The 18,538-nt window shown below is 37.5% G+C and overlaps 1 long non-coding RNA gene across 1 annotated transcript in view; it reads left to right on the top strand.

Annotated features, from left to right (window-relative positions):
* LOC116183450 (uncharacterized) overlaps positions 1-15,061 on the top strand; it is a 41,647-nt gene extending 26,586 nt beyond the window's left edge. The window contains exon 3 of the long non-coding RNA XR_013339624.1: positions 14,896-15,061. This is a non-coding gene — a long non-coding RNA (uncharacterized LOC116183450). The remainder of the gene's footprint in view (positions 1-14,895) is intronic.
* The last annotated feature ends 3,477 nt before the right edge of the window (positions 15,062-18,538 follow it).

Raw genomic sequence — 18,538 nt, 5'->3', positions numbered from 1 at the left:
CATGGGTGATCAACAATGAGTGAAAAGATAATTGAAGGCTGTGAAATTCAATATTTTTTTCCCAGATTCCTACTAGTTTTCTACCAAAACACAGCTCTAGTCATAAATTCATCTTTTCTTCTATCATCAATTCCAGTATGCTTTTCCATGGCCTTGCTGTATGATACCTACCAGAACCTGTAAAGTGAGGTTGGCAGTTTCCCATTGCTTTGCTGCAAATGGTGATTTATTTTTCTGGATGAGACACTGGTCCAGATTTGGGGTGCATGAATATGAATTCTGGTCATAAACAAAAGTTATGGCAGTAATGCTTTTTCCAGGGGCTCATTTCTGTCTTGCTGCTACTTTGAGTGACACCTGACATTTCATCTTGTTTCCTAACCTCTATATCCTGGAGACAAGGAATGTTTTGTGATTTAACAGGTAAGAATATGGTGAGAACAACTCAAGTAGTATTATGAGTTGCTATATTTTTTGCTACTTAATTTTCTTCTTGTGAGCATGAACAAGCATTGGGCAAAAATGGGGGAGAGCTTTTTATGAGTTAATATTTGACAATTCTTTATCAAGTAAGACCTCATCACCAGTGAGACTTCTATTGGACTGCTAGCACTGTGTAGATAATGGATCAAAATGCAAACATTTTAGAACAGGGATTTTACAGAAAAATCATCCTAGTTGGATTAAAATATTTACAAACAACAAAAATTGGACAGGGAGAAACACAAGACTATTATTTTATTTCATGTGTGCTGCTGCTGTTTTGCAAACTCCTGTGGGTCACATCCTGTGTACTGTGAGAGAGAACAGGATTTAGTCTTCTGCATAACATATCCTCATGTGTTTTTTTGTTATTTCTCCCCCTGGTTTTAAAAGGTGAAATTTCACTAATTCGAGGGAAGATGCTTCCAGTTTACACCAAAAAATGAGCAGAAAATCAGAATTTTGACTTACAACCCCAGTACTAGGGACCTACTTTTACTCAAGAAGATAAATACTACATGAGAGCTCATAACATTTTTGTCTCTAGATCAGAAAAGGAATATTTTGGTGTATGCCGTCCACATTGTAATTTCTTTATTGGTATTAATAATTTGAGCCAGTTGTTCAATATTAATATTATTCGAGAAAGGGATCTTTTGTGTGTTCTTTCTCTCCTTTTTTTAGTTTTTAAATACTGTCTTGAAGATTATTTTGCTTATTTTTAATATGTTTGCTACTAGAATAAAAAAAATTGAAGGCAAGAACATAGTTTTCAACAGGTATAGAAAATTATTAACTAAACTTCACTGCCTTAAACCACAGCTGTATGTAATTTCTCTAAGTTAGACTCTCAATAAACAAGAGAGGAGAGAGCCATGCATGCTTCACTTTTGCATACCCAAGGCGTAAGGGTTGTCACAGGATAGTTCTTACCAGAAGACAATATTGATTATAGCACCTGTTTTCACACAAGTTCTGCTCTTCAGTGAAGGACTTATTTCCCTGAACATTAATTCAGATGCAGTGACCTCCAAGAACACCCTAACAAGAGATATATTTCCAACATGAATGCACAGCAGTGTGGGTTGCTGTGGATTTGGCTTCATTCTCACTTGGCATAAATGTCAAACTGAAGGCTCATCTCTCTTCTTGAATCTTGGGGACCAGAGGTTACCCAGCCTGACAGCTGGCAGCCTGATTCACTGTCTCCGAGTCATCGTGGAGTGGTGGCTTTTATTCTTCTTTCTTTTTATACTGCTTCCCTCTTGCATCTTTTTTTTTTTTTTTTTTTTCCCTTAGCTGTATGGTATTTTGTCATTTGAAAACTGAATGACACATTAATTTCAAGCACTAATGGGAAACTTTCAACTTGAAATCTAGTCAATTTAAAGGAAGTTAAATGCAGTTGCTGCCAATGCACTTACCTTGAGACATCCTGCCAGTGTAACAGTTTTGTGTTCACATTTTCCTATCTTTAAACTGTATTTCTTTTTTCTCTATTACTGTGAGAAAGACAAAGTCGCTGGAGGATGATAGTGACAGAATGACTGACTATACAAAAGGTGCCCACAGAATTGTCTCTATGCCATAAAGAGCAAGTTGAAAATTTTTCATTTCTTTTCTTTTCCAGAGGAACTTAGCATGCAAATTTTCTAAGAACACCCAGTGTTCTTTCAGAGATTTCTTATAAAATTTAAATCAAACTCTGCTTTTTTAACAACAGAAAAAAATCTGTGAAAACAGAGTTGCAACAGAAAATATATGATCAGCTTTGGTACAAAGAGTCCTTGCCAAGTAAATGTATGAAAGAAAGGGAGGAAGATTTCCTAATCTCTTCCAGTGTCTGCCAATAAAGCATACTACTTCTATATCAGTATTTTAAAAAAATTTGGGGTGAACTATGATTTTTATATTAAAAATGTTCCTTTAATTTATAAGCATAAAATACTACCTCTGTCTGGATAGTGCTGTCCCTAAGAGCAAATGAGTCTCAGCAATCTGAGATATATTCATACTGCTTACATGAATTTGAAGACATGATACCTCCTGCTCTTTCAATGCAGAGAATTCAGGAGGTATCACCCAAGCTCTTCAGAGGTCAACACTTTTCTATTTAACCCACACATCCCACGCTACTCACAGACGTGTTGTTTTTCTTTCTTCTGTTCTGATTTGATTTCCAATGTGGCCATAAATTTTCTCCTTTGCAAACTGCACACAGACATTGACTTTACCACAGGTAATGGAAGGCAAGTTAAGTGTCATAGAACAAATACAATTATCTTAATTTATTTTAATTTTTATTATTTTTGTGCCTTTGGACTCCAAGCTGAGATTTCACTGTATTGGGCACTATTTAGCAAGCTGAACTCCCCCTCTAGAGCTCTCTGTTCTTTTAGGCCTCACCCATGCAAATTAAGAGCAGCGTAATTCTTTAAATGCAACCAAGACTATTTTTCTCACATCCTCTTGAATTAAATCTGGCATAAACTATCCTGCAATAAAGCAGAGTTCCTAGACTTCTAGGGTTTGTCTACCCATAGAATATGGATACAGAGGTAGGATCATGGATCACTTACCAGTTTAAGCCCCAAAGCACCAGATGATTAAATTTACACAGAGAAAATAAGACAACAGAAAGAAGTGTATTTGCATAAGCTAGTAGTAGCATCAGTTATGAAGCTAGTGACCTCAAGATATGCTGCAATAAAGTAGTAAATGTACATTTTTGTATATGTCAAGGAATCCTTTTAGCTTATACACTCTTGTTTCTATTCCAGGCACATAAGAAATTCTCTGTCCTACTAAATTTTTCCTCTGAGAATGAAGAGAGCATGCTGACTTTAACCACAAAACTCTGACTGTATGCAATTTGCTTGTCAACAAAGATGCCCTCCAAATAACAAGTGCTCTAACATATTTCAGTGATTCATCCTTCACATCATGATAAACATTTTATTCAGAGAGATGTGGGGATTTTAGGTAGCTTTATTTTCACTATTTATTTCACTGTTTTCACCCACAGACATTTTGTTGCTTTGTCTTTCTTACTTTTTAAATTTATCCAGTCAGTATTTACCATATATCAGCAGCTCTCTCATTATTAAAGTTTTATGAGCTCAGGGCAATGCTATTGTGCTTTTGCTTTATTTTCTTGAATCCTCTGACAATGAGCATAGGAAAGAACAGCTGATTCTCCCTTTCTATATATTTGTTTTCAGTTGGACTGAGGAGAATTTAGAAGGGTCTCTAACATGGAAAACTTTGTCAGGTCAAAATTTGTACTGATTCATGTAACATTCCTTAAAGGCAACTAAAATAGAGTGGATTTTGGCAGAAGAACCTGGAGTAGGTGACTAAATAAAGAGCTTGACATTAAGAGAAGGCACAAATCTGTCCTGCTGGATCACATCAATAAACATCATGCTCGGTGTCAGGAGGCAGTGGGAAAATGGGAGAAACATTACAGAATTTAGACAGCAATTCTCTCTTTGAATCCAGGCACAATCAAAACCACAAACTATAAAAGTTTTATACATTGTCAGCATTTGTCACTTGAGAACTTTGTTATGACTTATAGTCCACAATTATCAATTGTCTTTTGAAATGCTTGCTAATAAGACAAGTTATTCCAGACACAGAGAAGGAAAAGTCCACAAAATTAAACATTTGAATGACTGATACAGTCTGCTTTCTGAACAACTGCATTCTTCAGGACTTTGGATTTTAATCCAAATTTTGATTTCATTTTTCAAAAATTCTAATGAAATAAAAATAATGGTTTCAACAAACAAACCCTAAGAAGACCCAAAATCTTTTCTTCCATCCTAGATTAGGAATGTAGGAGAAGAACTTCTGTTTTGGTCTGGGTAACAGAAAAACTGGAGATCTGAAATATGGGAGAATTCTCAGCAAAATATTAGGATATTGAATACTAATTGCATCTGCTTGGAGCACAGGTATTATTTGCACTATCCAACTATAACTTCCTACAAAAAGCAGTTTTGGTCTGCTTTTGCTCTTCTGGGAGCTCCAGTGGTCAAAGCTGTGGTGGACACTGCACAGCAGCAATCTTCCCTCTGCCTGGGAATGCCATCAGGACCACTAGACTTGTACAGTTGTTCTGAAAGGGACAGAAGGTCTATATCCAACAAACAGAAGGTCACTTCTGTTTGTCTAACATCCATCTGCTTTTAACTATGCTTTGACTTTTCTAACAATACTGGTTTTTTCCAAATGTGAGCTTTTTAAAACTCACATACATGTCTACCTTCACATACCATTGGGCATTTTTTCCCTTCACCATATTGACCTGCCCCCTGACCATTTAATATTTTTATTATTTTGTTTTCACAGGACCTTTCACAAAACATTGCTGACATTCTACATCTGAGTTTCTGTGTTTAGCAAAAGCTTTTCTTCTATTACTCATTCCTAAAGGAATCCAATCCACATTTTTTTACAGCAGAAAAGGAGGTTGCAGGAGTAGTGAGACAGGAGAAAAGGCAGACGTTTTGTCAATACCGTTTAACATTTTCCTTTTCGATGAAGTAGGATCACCATATACTCTGATTTTCTGCAAAGGACAAGACCATCCCAATTTCCCTTTGAATGATTTTCAAGTGTTAAGCTTGATTAGCTACAAGTCATAGGTTTTTAAATACAATTTCTTGTTTCCTTTTGTGTACAATGTTGGTTTTATACCTTACTGTCTTTTATATTACTATTTTTATCATTTATTATTGTGAACTGAACAAAATTAGAGACGTAATCTTCTTTCTGAAATTCTGTCTCCTTTATCCCAGCAAACCAAGGTTGGTATCTGGACAATTCTTAGCCTTAACCATGGTGTATTAGACTCACATCATCCACAAGACATTGTGTCCTCTACTATGTGTCAGTCTTCTGCAAAATGACAAAAAAAGCCACATGAGAGAGACACAGCAGAGACTGCAGAGCTGCAGAGGAGAGGAGAGGCAATTCAAAAGCAGGAGCAACCATAAAGCTCCTACTGTTTCCATGAAAGTGGTATGTAGGTATGGAATACTGTACTGTATTTCTTCATTTAAAGTCTCTTTTATGCTAAGAGTGACCTGGTTGTAATTCTACAGACACAGAAGCTCAGCAGTACATATTTCAATACTGGTACAGAGTCTGTGTTTGTGATGCTGTGTGTGGAACCAGACAGAACAGTCAAATCAATGCAAAGGTTCCTGCTGACTTGTCTCATACTACTTCCAAAAGAGAAATTAAGAAAATCTTGCCTACTTTATCCTATTTCTAATGTTATTCATTATTTTTATGTTATTAATGTTTTTTTTTTATGATCTGTCAATTCTGTAGCCTCTGGAACAGTCTTTTATTTATGCTCTATATTCAGTGCTGTGGAGACTCAAGAGCAGTTACAACAGTAAAAATTATAGATTAATGAATTATATAATTTTAAGATTAATGAATTATATAATTTTAATGTTATTTTATTTTATTCCAAATTATGGAGTATTTCTCAGTTCCAAGTCTCCTTGAAAAATATGATTAATGTAGAAAGTGCCTGTCCAGCTTCAGTCTCCCTGGGATTTCTAATTAAAAAGCTGACTCATGGACTACACTAAAGCATTTACAGTAAGACAAATCAAGAGTAATTCAATTGGCACTGATTTACATACTTCAAGTTTAGAATGGTATATGTGAGAGCAAAACTTCCCCAAATCCCTAATGCACTTTGATTTATGTAAGCCATGTCACACACTTATAGATCTCTCTTTCTAAGTAATTTCAGCAATAGGATATTGTAACAGCATGATTTCCCTACGCAAGCCATAAATGTTCTTAAATTGACTTTGTGGAGTATTTCTGAGCCAAACAGGAAAGAATACACCATTCTGAATCCAGGTGTGATGCAGCTAATAGTTAGAAGTGCACCATGAGTGACCAGACTGAGGGAATGCTGCATGAGGGTACTTTGGCCTTTTTTTACATCTGAGGGCTTTTACCTAGCACCTCTGCACCCCTTCACCATGCCATGTGTTTGCTGTCCCACACTCTGGAAGTATTTCTCCTTTGTGGTTCTTCTGCTGTAGTTCTCCTGCCATTTCCCATATGTTGTTATTCTTATGACTTTGTTCCTGCATCTGCTGATAAAGAAATACTTGCCACAGCAAGACAATCATCCCTTCTTTACTCCCTTTTCCTCTGTTTTGGTTGTAGTTTTTGAGCTACTTTAGCAGAAGCACTAAGCTTAGCAGTCATACAGAACTTAGCCTCTGTGACAAATCAAAATGAGCTTCAGCATCTTAAACAGGAGCAAACAAATGGGTCCTGATGAAAAAAAATACTGTTAATGTCACAAAATATTACAGGGACAGACACTGCACTGAATAGGAACCCAGGGGAGGATACTGATCTGGGAACTCTTAACTGTTTCTCCTCCTCTTTCTTTCTCTCTTTCTCTAGTCTTGATTTTTTATTTTCTCTATAAGCAAATTTCAGCCTTAGAACTGATGAATTACACCAGATCTAGAGCCTTCTAAGAAATCTTCATGGGCATGAACTTGTATCAGCCTTGTTTAAGTGACACTATAAAAGAGAGGCCCTATAAATCAAAAAGACTGAAAATAACAGCCTACCCAGTAACACCATGCCTGTGCTAAGCAATACAGAAGTTTCTGGGACTGTTTCCTGGCCTTGAGGCCGACTGCCAGGCTGATGGGGTCCATGCAGCTCTTCCACACCATCAGTGTGACCACATCTGGCCTTCCTGCTGGGAGCAGCCCTGGTGTGAGCTCAGTGGCTCAGACACCCTTGAGTCCGTCGGGCAGTGCTTCGGCTCCCCACACAGTGACTTCAAGGTGTCACTGCAGTCACACAGATGCACCTGGTACCAGGTGAGCTGCTGACATAGTGAAAACAACCCCATGGGGCAGGCAGAGGTCACAGAACACCGTGCAAGGAAGAGACCATCCTGGACCAGGAAGGGCCCCTCCCAGCTTCCCAGATTACACCAGATGCTGATGTGTGCAATAGAACTGGACAGTTTCTGATGGTCAAGACTCATTCTTTAGTTTTCACTCAATGCTCTCCTGATCTGCCTGCACCTGTGCTGGAACTCTGTTGCCCACACCAACAGCCAGTGGGAGACTTGTTTTGTTGCACGATATCCAGGAGAATTTCTCCTCAGGTTACTAGATGTACAAGTGCATGGGCAAACATTTAAACTGAAGTGCCTTAATATTGATTTGAATCCTGACTTTGGGCACTATGATGATGAGTGATTGCAAAAGCCTTTAAATATAGTGAGTGTTTTCTGGACATTTTGAGTGGTAAGATGTCACCCTGCATGAGCAATACTGGTATAAGTGACCCCTTCATTCAAACACAACAAAACAAAACAAAGAATTTGTACTATATTCAACAAACTGAAGTTAGATAAAATCTGGCTGTGATAGACTTCCATCTTCTTTGATACTTCATCCCATGTACTAACTTCACACTATGAGAACATAAATAAAGGTATTGCAGACTAAATAAATAAAGCACGAAAAGATTTTTTTTAAAAATCTTTATCTGGATTATTTGTTCCATTAAGATTTGCTGCTAAATTCTAATAACCTTTCTCATATTACAACCCATACCTAGGGATATTATCACACACGTTAAAAACCCAACCATATAGCTGATAGAAGATCAATAATTTCATAATTACTTTTTTTGCCCAGAATGTTTTAATAGCTCAGTATTAGGAGTAAACTGCACACATGCATACTCTGCTTTTACCATGTTTTTCATTTACCAAGATGGATGTCAGAGCATTTTTATTGTGCTCGCATATGCAAGGTTGTTGAAAGAGATTGAAAGATGAAGGAAGAGGAGATCATGAGAAATGAGAAGGATTATAAAAGACTTAGAAATAAGCCTCAATTTCATTGAAACAGGTACCTATGCTGTTTGGCTTTAAGGAAGTTTTAAACCCTTATCTTAAGGATCCTTGTCACTGCAAAATGAACTGATGCTACAATGATTCAATCCTGTGCACAATATTCCTGAGCTCAAGTGTTCTGTGCTCACCGTCTGTGTCATGCAGGGTTGAGAGATAATAGGCAGCTCCTGACAGACCAGCATCCTCTCTCAGTGTCCTACTGAAAGTTTTCTGAAACCTCTCTTTGAGCTCTGAGCAAAAGAGAACATGAAAGAGTAAAGAAGAGAAGGAATTGGAGAAGTTGAAAATACAAAGCATTAGAAGCAATGAATGTGAAACAGAGGAAACAGAAGCTTGAAGAAGTTAGTGGTAATTAAATGAATTATAATATGCAGGTTCTGGAAACCATTGTTTACCCCAAGAAACAGAGGGTAATTTCACACTAAGGAGTCTGCTGTACTGTTAATTTTTTGAAGGGTATGCCTAGCTATGCTTGATGCATCTCCAGAGCTCTACTCAGAACTATGATCTTTACAGTTCTGCTTTAGCAGAATAGATTACTACTTGAGCTCTCTATTCTCAAACCAGACACATTTTGAAAACACATATGTGTTTCATTCCCATTTCCCATTTCATTTCCCCTGGTGCCCTTTGGTGAACTCTAGTGATTATGAGGATAGGGATTATTTGCACACTCTAAATCCAGGTAGAGATTAGGCACTGCGAATGTTTATTTTATAGTCTGCAAATTCGTTGCCTTTTGTGACTTGCATTAACTGAAATAGTGATTAGCAGTCATTTATTAATCTATTATATAACCTATTATATAGGTAATATCTGCCTGAATAGTACCTAAAAGCTTCAGGATCATTTAGTATGTCTTTTTGTTTTTCTCTCTAGTGAAGTATTTAATGTGCTTACAGGACTTCAAGAATCTCAGTAAATTAGTAATTCAAAAAAAGTTTGCTGATTCCACCAAAGGTTCAGTGATTGTTTACTGAAATTAAGGAAATAATTTCCATTTATAATTTCTTTCTGTTTTGTAAAAATGACCATTTTCTACTGAAAGCTTGATTAGATAGAGAGCTACTTTTAATTAAGTGGATAGTTTAGAAAGGAGGTAAATAGGGAAATCTAGAAAGAAACAAAATTTATTTTACTTACAATATATATTAGAAGATTCTGTCTTGGCACTAATGCATTATGGTCTTATTTACTTATTTCTGACAGATAGGAAAGTTTGCTGGGGAATCAGATTATTACAAGTCAGACTTTTATGTGGGAAATAAAATTTCAAGTCAGAATCAGAGTATTTTGTCATGTCCATAACATATTCTGGAGCACAGCAAATAAATTATGATCCATCTATAACCTGTTCATAATAACAAAGGTTACCAGCTGCTCATTTTGACAGAGTATGGGAAATATGAACAAGAAGTACAAAACTGGACAGAAATTGAAAAGAACTTTATACCTCTCTGGTTGTTTCTCTCTTTTCACTTGAATTTCATTTTTTAAACTTTTTTAGAGCAGCTTTGTTGGCTTTAGAAAATAGAGAAGGAGCTATGGAGGAAGGATTCCTGAAATGTCATCCATGTTTTGAAAAGGGGAAATTTTGCATTTTCATTTTCAAAATCTCAGCTTTAAAAGGAACATAGTCTGCTGGGTAAGGAAGAAAATGTTAAAAGCAGGCAAAAGAAATAACCTTAAACATTACCTAGTTCCAGTTTGTATTTGAACTTGTGCCTTGGGCTTTGATTTTATATTTAATACTGCTTTCTGGGTCTAATTGCTCCAAAGAAAGCGTAATAAAAGCTAAAGAAAGAGATTACATAACAGAAAAAAAAAAAAAAAAGTCTAATTGTGGTTATATCTATTGGTTAAATAAATCATTCTCTGAAGTTCATTTGTGGTGAACTCCAGAAGAAATGAGATGTTTCACATACAGAACATTTTTAGAGGTTACTTCTGGGTACCATCAATGGGAGTTCAGTGCTCCTGAGCTCCTTGTCCTTCAGGGGTCTTACCTTTCTCTCCAGCTCTCCATACACATGCACAGAGTGATCTCAGGAGATTGGAGCAAGTGGCAGAAGGTGGATGCTCTGTCTCCTTTCAGAAAAAAATCATGTTTCTACCCTGTCTCTGAAGGCAAAGAAACCACATGTGGTCTGTGAAGTGGTTCTCCTGCTGTTACTTGAAACACATTTTAAGTGCTACTTAAAACACATTTTATTCCCAAATTGTTGAGGACATCTAGGCTTTCACATTGTGTATTTGGGGCAATGAACCCTTGTGGTTTTACGTTAAAGCAGAAATCCTGATTTATATTCCTCATCATGCAGCTACTTTTCCACTTTTGAGCAAGTTCTAAGTTTTCTTATCTCTCTATAAAAAGTATTATGACAGGAAGTTCTTGTCATCAAGACACGTTATATGGCTAATTAACTTATATTTGCAATGTCTTTTTTATGGCACTTGTATGAAAAGCCTTACATTGCTGTTGTAATGAGTTTGCTCTCTTCCTATCAACTGCAAATGAAGCAGTGGCTGTTTAATACTGAAGCATATTTCTACTCTTAATTACGGGCTAGATTATTATCACTCTCAGCCCAGCTTGGAGGTACTCTCTTCTTTGCAATATCCATTTCTCAGGTTTGTGCTGTTAGGTTCAGCTAATTTATTTTTGTAATTGGAAAGGAAGTAAGTTTGAGGAGGCATCACTGTGCTTCATCTTGCCCATCAGGGCTGAATAGCTTGTGGTCATTTGAATGTGTTAAGTATCCCGGAGTGCAGTCAGGAAAAGCACTGTAAAATGTAAATTGCCTTGCACTGAAAATGTAGCAGCTGTTAGGAAGAATGAAGAGCAGGACTGAAACAGAAAGTGAGCCTCAGCTCAAAGGCTGTGCTCAGTGAGTGCCATGGGCCTCTCAAACCAGGCACTAATCCATTTCTGACTCCTAGTATTTGCAACACCCTATTTCTTTCATATTATTTGGAAGTTAATTACAGGGCCCATCAGCTTTTTTGGCTCAATAATATTTCAGTGAAAAGTATTTAGGCATTACGTGACTGGTTGCAAGGGAGATTATCAAGAAGTCAGAGAAGTGTAATAATCAAGGGATTTTTTGTTAATAAAGAACTTGATGAAAAACAAATTAGTTGACAGTACACCAAGTTGAAATATTGCTGATGGCAAATTTTGAACTTAATTAAAAAAAAACAAGCTTGAAGAAATGTTAAAATTTTCCATAACACAAAAATTCAGCAGAAAATTTGTAAAAATGTAGTCTCCAACTCACCCTTTTAGGTGTGCAGATGAACCTCACTGGTATATAGCATCTGAATGCTTCAGTCACACTATTTTAAAATCTGAATCCAGAAACCATTGTGTTTGAAGTTAAAACTCGATGAATTCATTGCAATGAAATCCACATCTATCCATAGCTGCATTTCACCTTTCTATGCCTGTTCAGGAATCATATTAAGGTGAAACCACAGCCTGTGCTTTGTTTGCTGAGACGGTGCCTGGCTGTGCTCCTGGTGTGCCAGGACAGAGGCTGCTGTGCAAGGCACACGAGGTGCTCAGTGTGTGGCACCCCGAGGTAGGGCAGGCACAGCTGGGCTGGCACTGCCAGGACCAGCCCTGCAGCACCCAACTTTCCAGAGAGGACTGCAATCTAGCTCCTGCCAGATCCTTTCACCAAGCAGCAGCTGGGAATCCATGCATCATCCTGCAACTTGCAGACTGAAATTCATGGCTCAGGGGGCAGGCTTTCCCTCCAAAGCACACGGGGTCTTGTTCCCATACTGATTTTTCCCAGAATCAAGTTTTTTTTTCCTCTTGCCAAGTAATGTATATTTCAGCCGACATGGTGCTTGTGGGCAGAATAGAGAAGAGCTCGTTTTGTATTCATGTTTGCGTTCCCAAATGGAACATTCACACAATAATGTTAATGCAGCATAGGAAAATTGTTTCACATTTGCTTTCCTTCGTGTGCTGTGCTCATGGATTGTCTGAAGATTCCCATTGTATGCATTCAGCATGAAGACATGCATCAGTGCCACAGCATTTCCCTGATTCTGCCTAGTATGTTTTTTAAATGAATATGATGCACATGTATTTTGCCTCAGGAAAACAAATTCATCCTCACAAACAACAACCAAGAAGAGAAGTGTATCTTCATCTTGATAATCCCAACCCAAAGTGCAAAAACATCATAGATTGGGTCTGCAAAAAACATATCTTTAAAAATAATGAGAATAGGAAAATATATAATACGTTGATTTTTTTTCTCCTATTATTTCTTTTTTTGCTTTGATTATTGGGTGTGTTTCATTTTTTTTTTAAGCATGAATTCTAGAAACGTTTTTTGAAAGAAAAGTTTTCCAGTACTTCTGCCTGTTTTTCAGTCAAAAAGTCAGATTTGAATAAATGCATCATTACTTATTTTGACCTTCATAATAAGGCCATGAATGCAAGGGTTTGCCATATTTTTTCAGGCAAAGAAACATGGCACATAATAAGCAAATCAGGGTTTTGTAATGAAAACTCTTTTCAGCAAGATGTGCAATTCCCTTACAGTCTACTGAAAATGCCAAGCAGAGATGAGTTCCTAATCCAAGTTTGTTGTTTGGGATCTGTAATTGAAGAGATTCATATTACCAAATTCTTTCTGTCTTGTAGGTGTCTAACCTAAATAATCTGCTAAGGCTGCTCTTGGGGTTAACAGAGTGACAGGAACCTTCAGACTGCAATTCATTCCATCTGTCATAGACACTTATCCTGAGGAAGAGTGAGTTTCCCCAACATTCCCTGCTTTTACAGGAAGCTTGGGACAAATCATTCCCACCTGTATTTTTCAGACAGCTGAGGTCAGTTGTGAGGGATCTCACTACAAATCCCTTTCTGAGCACCACTGCCCCCATGTGTGAGCTGGGCTTGCAGTCAGAATATAAACCAAACCCTGAGGGCCATGTACCAACCTGGTTCCTGAAAAAAGAGTTAAAAACGGATGCAAACTTGTGCTTCTGTGCATTTGACAGCTTATGAAACAATTTAGTTTGTAATACATTTGCTTAAATGAAAACCTGATTAATTCTACTGTACTGACTTATTAGAACTAATAGGTTTTGTTACATGTGTTGCAATTTAAGCATTGTTAATTATTCAGAGCTGAATATCACAAAACATTTGTCATGAATATTTGCACACATTTTAAACAAAATTGTCCTTGGCAGTGTTTGTAACAGTTAAATATTTGATTTTCATGTATATTTGGGTGAGACAATTTTCTTTTCACGAATATCAGCAGAAAGTGAATCTCACATGGTAATCCATACAAATATTTATTTAAGAGAATAGTTGTACCTGAAATATACTTTCCAGAATTTTCAAGAATCACCGAGGTGAATGGTCACACAACCAGCAAAGCAATTTGAAGTGTATTAGTCACTTCTACAGATGCCACCAGGGGGAAGATGGGAATGACAGTCATTGGATAGCACCACATTCCATTGAAAAATGCCTCAATTGCCACTTGGTAATATGTAAAGCAATATAATGTAAACATAATAATAGCATAAAAATATTAACTTAATATACATTCCAGAATATCCACATTCAGGGAAACAATTCTGGATCTCCTAGGTTGGCCTGCCATTGAGACATCTCACTGTGCATTACACAGTACTTTGTCCTTGCACTGTGTTGGCTCCAGCTATGCAAACTTGCCTGGAGTGAGGCTTCCAGTGTCCCCATTTGACACAGGGGGAGCAATGTTAAACTTGTCAGAGAATGAAAGCCTTTGACAATAGTCTTTCATGTCACACAATGTTTGATACTCATCCTGCCATACTTTGGATTCCCACGGCATAGGTATAGGCACCTAACTTTACCTTAACTCTATAATTACATGGTCAAAAATCTCCTGTTTCCTCATTGCTTTGAGAACCTGTTGCTTCCTACACATAAATCAGTTGAATATCCTTTCAGCTGAACCTGTTACTTTCCAAGAGGACCCAAATTCAATCTGGGGATGGGAAGCCCCAGAGACAATTTCATATAAGCAATAAGTGGTTGTGGGGGACACAGCTCCCAAGTACAGAAAGAAAGGGTCACAGTTCCAAATCACTTTTCAGAGTGCAGAGCACATGCCATTATCCTCCTGATACCAATACACCATTCTTTGTGACCCAGCCACTGTCGCATTTCAGTCATTTTGAATTAGGAAAAAAAATCACAAAGATAATCATGATGTTCTAGGGCCAAGTGCTCAAATGTGTGAAATCAGACTGTTTGTGCTAAAGTGGGCAGTCTTGAGCAGTGTGGACATGATACACCCTGGCACCAAACTACAACTTCTTCAGATGCGTGAATGGGGCTATTACTCCCCATTTTCAATAAAGGGATTTCAGACACCTGGATCATTACTAGCTAAGGATAGGTGAGATAACTCCCTATTGCCTTGGATGACATATCTCTGTTTTTGCCTTTTCAGGAGAGGTAAAACCATTAGGAAGAAGATCAAGCCAGTGGGATGAACCAGCAGCTGTTGAGCGAGGAATGCACTGGCAGTTTCTCAGGACTAAAGTGAGCTGGTGTGTGAATCCAATGCCTGCTGCTCTTTGAGCTACTGCCTGGACCAATAAACCTCCTGTTAAAATGAGCCTGCTGTGACTGTTTTGTTGGTATTTTTAATTTAAACAATAGCTAATTAAATATGAAAGCAATTAGTATTTCTGTTCAAACAGCTGTCATGTAATGTCTGGTGCTGCAGTTATGGTTCCTTAGCATCACTGCAAATGGTTTAGAAGCAAAGACTTTTGGGGAGTAGAAGGAGAAATAGAGCAATATTTACTATGGGCATTGAAAACCACTGGCAGGTGCATTTAGCTTTTGCTGCATCAACATACAAGCATGTGGGATGCTTATAAACATAAATATACATTGGATTATGGTGGAACTTTAAGTAACATTAAAATATACAAGAGAAAAAGAAACACAGTGGCTTATGTTGGTTTTCAGCTTTACCCATAGATTTTCCTGCACAGGGTCTCAAAATGTCAGTGGAAAACAAAAGTATCATGGTCTTCTTCCATGCTTGATGTCCTTCATACAGCCCAGTTTGATGACAGCAAAAAAAAAAAGACTGTAAGGAACTAGTGAGGTGTGAAATCAGGAATTCCTGTTCTACTCTTGGCAGCAAACTGCAGTTTACACAGGGAAAAGATAAAGCACTCAGCTTACCTACACTTCCTATCCTACCCTGAAGGTAGTGAAGCATCAGGGCTCTCCAGGGATCTGGTTTTACAGAAGCCATCCTGGCACAGGCAGGAGCTGCAGCAGCCCGGGTGCAGGCAATGAATGCAGCTCCTCATTGGTACCCTGGCAATCTGCATCTCCTCTTTCACCCCTCACAGCCCTGCATGCTCCTGCAGCCCAGGGCCTGTGCTGCAGCTGCAGGCAGGTGTGTCAAACAGCAGTCTGTGGGATCCACACACCTTCTCTCTGCTGTCTTTGTCCAGTCTTCCTGCTTTAGAGCATGGCCTTGTAGGTTTTTAAAAGCACAAAGTTGTACAACTGCTGCATTTGCTATTAGGGTTTGTATCCTGGACAACTGGAGCTACACACTTGTCTCTCATTTTACATGTAGTTCAACCTGGATTTTTGTATTCTGAACTGTGAAGTGCACTTATCAGAATCATTTTTTTCAAAAACTAATAGCAAATGTTCCAAAATATTTTAGGCTCTTATTGATATTATCAGGACTTTCTGTGTTGAACCATGTGTTGAACTAATTTAATTATACAGTTAAACAGAACTGCCATTATTACAAATTCCATTCTTGTATAAGATTATGGAGGAAAAAATACTCTTAAAGCAGACCTCTAGCTGGTCTAAATAAGCAGAGTTTCCTACAAATTAAAAGCTCAATTTCATTTACCGTGACTGAGAACCAAGCGTGCTTCTCCTTTGGTTGGCAAGCATACAAAAGAACCTCATTACTTCCAAGTTTTTTATTGTGAATAAATAATTGTCATTGATCTATGTTCAGTCACCTTCTATACATTATTAAACACTTGTTTACTAAACAACCTTTACAGTTTAAAAACAAGTAAAAACTTCACTGAAAAATGAATCAAATCTCTGTATAAAATCAACCTAAGGAGTATAGAGGTAAGGTGAATGAAGTTCATTTAATTAAAAGATTGCTTGAGGGGAGACATTGGCAGATCAATTTTTTAAGTTTGTGGAATTACACACTGATATGCAAGTTTAAAGCTGCAGCCTCTGATTGCAAAATATAACAAATGGGAAACATTATATATTTATGAATCATTCAATATCTTCCCTCCCTTTTTTCAGCTGGTTTACTGGGGAAAAAAAAAATCCATTCCAAGTTGTGACAGCCTGAGTTAAACAGACATTACCAATATATATATAAGAAGGTGTTAACGTACTTTTCAACATGAAATTCTAATTGAAACTTCCACACAGTGGAAGCCAGGGAGCAATTTGATGGCCTGGGGACATGCAGAAACTACTTTATAAGAAATTGCCTTTCTGATAGTGAATATTAACTGATTATTTTTTAGGTTCATAATTTATTGAATAGTTTCTTTCATTTATTTGTACTTGGGGAATTTTCAGAACTTCCTGAAACTTTGAACCTTTTAATTTCTTATTAAGGGGTACATGTAAAAAAAATATGCACAGTGGAAATGTTAAAAAAGTTTTAGTAAAAAGTCCTTTTAACTAATCAATAGTCTGAGGACTAGAGGTCTTCCAGTGCATATCCTTAAGTCACAACATATTAAGACACAAAGGCTTTGGAAAATTCTATAAAGCCTATAACAATAATAATTGTAAAAAATGCAGTACCTTGGAATTTTAAGTATTAGTACAGTGATCATATAAATGGCCTTTTATGGGTACATATAAAATGGTATTATTTTTATTAATATTACTATTATTGTTTATTATTATTGCAGCATAACACAATATGTGCTCTAGTTAAAGGTCCCTTTGCATTTTCATTACATATCCCATTTTTGTTGGGGTTTATGACTCAGTCATTAAAATTCTCCACAGGCTAGAAATTGGCAAAGGAACTCACATTTTAAAGTAATCAGTTTAATGAAAAAAATAGAATGAAATTAATCTGGTTGGTTAGAAAAATGGTTGGGGAACTCACTACTCCATTAAGTAGTACCTTGAATTTGTTTATTACAATTCTATTTTTAAATATCACATATTTCTTGGAAGCAAAGCCACGAGCCTATTATTTGGTCCTGTTTCAGTGTTTGCCTGGGGACTAGGAAGTGATTTACATCCACTCAAACTTGTGCAAATCACTTGTTTTAATTTGTGGTATCTTATATGAGTTCACGTATCTGAATTTTGAACATTCAGCACAATGAGAAATTTGGCTTCTTGAGTTATGGTGCTAAAGCTCTACTTGTCAAGTTTGTCTGCCACACAATGTTGGAACACAGGGCAGTAATCCCAGAACCAGCACTGCTGCAAATCAATATGCACAAAAACAGACCTTCTATTTTTGATCATTCTTTACTACAATTCTCCCACATCTTTTGTCTGACTCCTAACAATATTAATTTCTTCTTCATATATAACTACCTTGATGTGGATTGATGAAACATTTAATTGCTTTAGTTTTCAGTCCTACAGAGTCACAGAATCATTCACGTTGGACTTCAGGGTGTCTGTAGCCCAATCTTGCTAGAAGCAGGGTCAGGTGTGGTGCTCTGAAAGGCTGCTCAGATCCTTAACCAGTCAGTCTTGAAATCCTCCAAGAACAGAGGCTGCAGAGCCTCCATAGGCAGCCTGTTCCAATGCTGACCCCTCTAAGAAACATCTTATTTTGAGGATGAGCAAGCCCAGCTCCCTCAGCCTCAGTACTACAGCAAGGGCTCCAGCCCCTGACTGTCTTGGTGGCCCTCCATTGGAGTAACTGCAATTTATCAACATCTTTCTTTTATTATAATGCCCCAAAGTGGACGCAGATGCAGTCTGAGAGATGAGGAGAAAATGGCAATCACTTCTCTCATCTCCTGGCTGTGTCCATGCTCATGCAGCCCTGGGTGCTGCTGTGCTGCCCTGCTGGCACCACCTCCCTTTCC

The sequence above is a fragment of the Lonchura striata genome, chromosome 3 (genome assembly GCF_046129695.1).
Source record: "Lonchura striata isolate bLonStr1 chromosome 3, bLonStr1.mat, whole genome shotgun sequence".
NCBI classification, from domain to species: domain Eukaryota; kingdom Metazoa; phylum Chordata; class Aves; order Passeriformes; family Estrildidae; genus Lonchura; species Lonchura striata.
The sequence above is the reverse complement of the archived record's forward strand: the minus strand, read 5'-3'. Positions and strand labels throughout refer to the sequence as shown.